The sequence below is a fragment of the Dreissena polymorpha genome, chromosome 2 (assembly GCF_020536995.1).
Source record: "Dreissena polymorpha isolate Duluth1 chromosome 2, UMN_Dpol_1.0, whole genome shotgun sequence".
In the NCBI taxonomy this organism is placed as follows: domain Eukaryota; kingdom Metazoa; phylum Mollusca; class Bivalvia; order Myida; family Dreissenidae; genus Dreissena; species Dreissena polymorpha.
This window is the reverse complement of record NC_068356.1, coordinates 77,264,623-77,271,141: the sequence shown is the minus strand read 5'-3', so window position 1 is coordinate 77,271,141 and position 6,519 is coordinate 77,264,623.

Genomic DNA, 6,519 nt, shown 5'->3' with positions numbered 1-6,519 from the left:
ATACTCATCATCATCACCTTCATCGCCAACATCGCCATTATCATCAGCAGTATCAGCAAAAGAAGTAGAAAAAAAAGAAGTAGAATAAGCAGAAGCAGAAGTAGCAACAACAGCATAATCACCACCAGCATAACGTAGTCGTCTTCATTGCAACCACCGATCGCAGTAGATGCAACAGCAGCTATTTCAATGTCATATTTTGTAGTCAAGGCAAATGTAAACATAAGAAACCATGCCACACCATAATAATTATAAGTAATATATTCCATTTCTTATTAATTCAATTTATATGACTATCAGTATTTGGAAAGAAAATAGCGTATCCAAACTTATTGCTAAATAAAACTATAATAAATACATGGATCAAAGTTGAAAAAGTGGCATTATAGCGTGCAATCAACGTCCTGTCAATAAATATCGCGTTGTCGCAGCGCATGTAAACAGTTAATAATCAGTTTGCCGTTATCGTTTCTCCATTTATACTTGAAGACAACATGCAAGTCAGACAATTAACTCAGAGCAATTAATTTTAAAATTAACGCAGTAATGAGTTTACATTTGACATCGTATGTCAATGTGATACAATTGTCACATAGTTTCTGTTTTTTGTTAACAAAGAATGATATAGTCTACGCAAAGAATAAAATAATGTATTTTAATTAAAGCGGCCTAATCACGACACTTTAAAACGTTCCGCCCATACGTTATTTTAAACAATGTCAATTAATTATGTTCATATGTCAACCGACAAACTGTATTTACCAGATGGTGTCTTATGAATAAATAACCACCTATAAGCACTAACACTTAATTAATTATCCGAGTTGTTGGAATGTGTCTAAAAATAATATATTTAGTATCTAACAGTAAGATTTTATATTATTTAACGTTTAACTGTATATATGACGAACCAAACATATCGAGGTTATTGCATTTTAAATGACTTGTTCAAAGATTTCCTTTATCTTGGCACATGTAGTCAACACAACTTACGATATGAAGCATATTTGTAAGCACTCACAAAAACATCACAAATACAATGTTAAATATGATTAAATGAGAATACTTGTCATAAATTGATTATTGCAATGAGAGAACTACTACATTATGCCATTGTTTTGTGTTAGGGTAACTAAGCTTTTATAGTCAAAATGTGAAATATGGGAAATAACAATAACACACCTCTAACTCAACTCATTTTTAATGTTTTGCCCTTTTAGGCTTTATCAGACAAGACACATTATAATTATAAGTATTGTTATTATTATTGTTATTATAAATAACATGTTCATGATGATCACAATGATACAGATGGTAGTAGCATTGCTGCTGCTGCTAGTTGTGATGATGGCTATGCTTGTTATGTTGATAATGATGATGATGATGATAATGATGGTAATGGTGATGATGATGATGATGATGACTATTATTATTATTATACAGTTCGTAAGGTGGTTGCTTCTACTGCTGATAATGATGATGATGATTGCGGTGATGATGATGCTTAATGACGATAATGATGATGGTGAAAATGATGATGATGATGATAAGGATGAGGATGCTGAGGGTGATGATGGTGAGAATGATACTGATGATGATGATGAGGAGGAGGAGGAAGAGAATGTTTATTTTGATGATGATGATAATTGAAATGACTTCTTATATAGTTACTACTACAATCCTTGTTTTTACGGCAATAATGCTGTTTTATTACATTTTATCAGACTGAAAAAAAAACGAATATTTATATAAAAAACAGAAAGTGACTTATCTTGCAGAGAATGTAGTCTCATTTTTTTTATTGGAACCAAATATTGGTTTCGGCGGTTAAACATCTCTAATGCTGTTAATGTATTACAATTCAGCACAAAATTTTTGTGCAAGTTTATTTTTATGGTATTCGAATAAGTAATAACCACCTTGCAAACTCACTGATGTGTACCACGTATATTTGGATTAATGTTAAGCAATAATTTCATTTCGTTATGTTCGTGCGTATAAGGAGTCTTTCATGTTCAATGATATCGAAATTATTACATGACTTTTGAAAATTATGTCTTAAATCAAGCTGTTTCTACTTTATTGTTAACAAGAGGGCCAAGATGGCCCTAGTTCGCTCACCTGAGAGGAGTCGGTTCATTCAATCTTTACCAAATGTCAAACTTTACCTAGATATTGTCCAGACAAACATCCTGGTCAAGTTTCATCATTATTGAACCAAAACTCTTGCGCATGGAGTGTTTTTATTTTTGTAAGATTTGACTAAGTTACCGATATTTTGAGTTGACCCCCCTAACCAAACATTGAACTTTGCTTACAAAAATAAAGATGACCAAGATTTATAAAATCTGAAACAAAAATGTGAGCTTTAGAGTGTTTACAAGGATTTTGTATAATATAATGAAAATTTGGACAATCTAATCTGGCAATAATTATGGCATTTATAATGTGATTTTGCTCATTATCAAACCTGACTGAGATCTTTCAGCAAATTTGATAAAGAATGCTTGAGAAATAAGAATGCCAGAGTGTTAACAAACCAAATGTGGACGAACGGACGGCGGACAATCCTAAAACCTTACCTTAGCAAGCAGGTGAGCTAAAAACAGTGTGTTCACCGATCTGAGCCATTTATCAAATAGTCCGAGAAATCAATAAAACCAATGTATTGACTAAGTTTCACGATGATAAGGCAAAAAATATGACTTCTATAGTGTTCGAACACAAGGTTTCTCTCTAGTCTCATAAGGAAAACTACCCCACCCCCCTGGCGGCCATGTTTTTTGACTGATCGGGACCATTTGCGAACTCATCTGAGATATATATAAAACCGATCTTTTCACCAAGTTTCATAATGATTGGGCAACATATGTGACTTCTAGAGTGTTCACAAGCTTTTTAACTATATAAATATAAGAAAACTGCCCCCCCCCCCCCGGCAGTCATGTTATTCAACTGACCGGAACCATTTTCGAACTCAACTCTTGTATTAAGGAAACAAATGTTCTGACCAAATTTCATGAAAATTGGGCAAAAAATGTGACTTCTAGTGTTCACATGTTTTCACTATATACCTATAGAAAAAAATACCCCGCCCACTGGCGTCCATGTTTTTTCACCGATCTGGACCATTTTCAATCTCGTCCAAGATATCAATAAAACCAATGTTTTGACCAACTTTCATGATGATTGGGCAAAAATTGTGACTTCTAGAGTGTTTACAAGGTTTCTCTATAACCAAATAATGAAAACTGCCCCGCCCACTGGCGGCCATGTTTTTCAACGGACCGGAACCACTTTTGAACTCAACCAACATATCATTATGGCAAACATTTTGACTAAGTTACATGAAGATTGGGCATGAAATGTGACTTCTACAGTGTCAACAAGGTTTTTCATTTTTTTGACCGAGTGACCTAGATTTTTACTCAGCATGACCCAGTTTCGAACTCTATCGAGATATCATTGGGACAAATCTTCTGACCAAGTTTCATGAAGATCGGACAATAAATGCGGCCTCTAGAGTGTTTACGAACAAATGTGGACGGACGGACGACGGACAAAGACCGGTCACAAAAGCTTACCTGAGCAATCAGGGGAGCAAAAATGTCCATAAGATTTAGCAATCGATTGATTAATGTCAGTCTTAAGTGTCCGCTAAAAAACCGGCATGGGTTTGAACGAATAGCATGAAAAGAAACCACAAACCACCAATGTAATGACTTCTTGTTTGTTATCAAATGTCATCATGTAATGGTTCATTATACAAAAATGGTGTCACATGTATGTACGCTTACAACATTATTTGATAAGGAATACAACGGACAATAATGGCATTTTTAGAGGAATATAAATAAGAGGAAATCTCTATGTCACGATAGTTCGAAACCGCATGCAATACAATAATATATATGTAACAAGATGTGCCTGGCTTCTTATCGACAATAACATGTTAAGCCTTTATTGTGTATACATGTACATACCACTCATGCATATGCCAAATAAAGATTAGATGGTATATCAGGTATGTGCAAAATTTGAAAGTAATGACATCCATATGTAACGTAACGCATTGATTAAAATGGGTCGACATCTGCGACGAATAGTTCAAGTGTAAATAATTGCTGACAGATTTCAATTTTAAGACAAGTTTGCATAACGAAATTGAACTTAAACATTGTTATTTAACATACATCAAATGTAAGATAGTTTTTGCAAAACGAAACTGAACCCTATTGTCGGTATCTCTAAGATCAATCATAACACATAACATAGAGTACTAGATCTTATAAAGAAAATCCAATAAAGCCAAAAACAAAACAAAAGTCGACGCATTTTTATAACAAAATGTTACGATATTGTAGGTCATTTCCATGATCAACATATTTGTCGTAGATACCCGATTCATGGGCAACCACTAAGTATAAAACAGAGTCAAATTTAATATAAGTTAGATTCGGCTAGACTTGAAAGATAGCTTTTGTCGATACATTTATTCTTTTCGCCGATTTCATTAATTATATTCTTTGAAATTGTGTAAATTGAAAACTGGTATAAAATTCAATAACATCGCATTACTTAGTATTACCATAACTGTACTATATAGACACAATTAATTTTGAAACAATGTTACAAAATACTTTATTGTGAATTGTATCCATTGTATCGCCGTAGCGATAACGCTACATATCCCAACAAGATCAAATTGCAATAAAATATCATTCACTAGTCAATCAAATCTAATCTAAATTTTGTATTGCGATTGGTAAAACAAGATATCGTTCATAAAATAAAAGTGAATGCCAAAATGCAGTACGTTTAATCATCAGATTTTGATTTGTGTTCAATCAGATATTTTATTATAGCTCGAATCCACCCTTAATAGATTTATAACGGAAACAAATGCACGCTGTTAATTTACTTTAAGATAAAATGATAGAAGTTTGACTGTTTTATCGGCACAACACCATGCAATAATAGTGATTATAGTTATATATATATATGGCAACTAAATGTTATAATGTTGCTATTAACACTTGATTATAAAACATGAATTCTTATCACAGCTATCATTTTCGCAGTAGAAGCAACATATAGCTGATGTTTTTTACAAGACATGTATTCATGTATTTCTCGTTCAAGTACAGAAAGGTATATGTTCTTTGATTGTGAGGTATGTCGTAAAACGTTCAAAATGGGCGCGTGAATTACAATGTTTGAATTATAACGCTCAGATGACAGCAGCAGAAAACATTTTAAGAAAAAAGTGCCCTTTCGGGACTTGAAATGGGGTCGTTTCAAATTAAATGTCATGTCATTTATATTTTGTCTACCTATCTGTTGCATGGCTTACTGCATTTAATACATAATATAAGTTATACATTTAAGAAATAAAATGAACAGAAACAAAGGAAAGAATGTTGAACGTTTTAATCGTTTTGTCTGCGTAACACTATAACATTTATCAATTCATATTTTTGTTTTCACGAACACAAACTAATTAGTTTCAGAATTTGTCTCCTTCCTAACGTACTATTTTATGAATCTTTGACAGTAAATCTGTTCTTTATTTGTATTCTCTGAACAAGTTTCATTCAAAATGATGTACACGGTACGTGCAATGTAAACACGTGTTTTTAATTAACTTATTTTCAAAATATCACAGGACTTGAGTTTGAAATGCACTATCCAATTATTTTGTCACATACACGTTAAGCGTTAAGGGCTGGAACTGTAGCAATTTTCACATAAACTCCTTTAGAGATACATAATTTATTTTGGAATGCTCATCGCACACTCATAATTAATCAAATTATACAGTTCAGTGTATTATATGGTCATTGTAGAAGCTTAAATGAACATTTGTACGCAACAAAAATTGTACAAAGTCCATATTGTCAATATGGTAAGAATGAAGATACATATCATTTCTTCTTCAATTGTCCCATTTAAACTGTAAAAAGAGTTATCCATTTTGACAATCTGTCCAGTTTTCAACCAATAACTTTGCAACTACGTCTTGTTGGTGTTAAAGACGGATCATACAAAGTAAATTCATTAATTTTCAAACATGTTCAGTCTTTCATCCGATATAGTCATAGATTCTTATCCTACTCCATCTCAGGAACAAACCATTTCTGCTAACGATTCCCCGTCCCGCAATTATTTTTTTATCGCAACTTCTCTTACTCGAACTCTACTCTTACTCTTCCTTCCCTTTCCTTCTCAACTTATTACATTTTTGCTATCTATACTACCCTGTGATATGATATGTATTACAATATATATATTTTCTCCATTTCTAAACGGTATTCAAATACTAATCACTGAACAATATGTTTCTAAATTTTGTTATTTTATAAGTTTTATATGTTTTAATCCATTTTTTCCTAATTCACAATTGTAAAAATAATGTTTTCTATACCGATCTAGAGTATTTATACCATTGAACATCCAGATTTTGTACGATATATTATGTATGAAAATGTTTTAAAATGCAAGCAAATTTAGAAAATACAC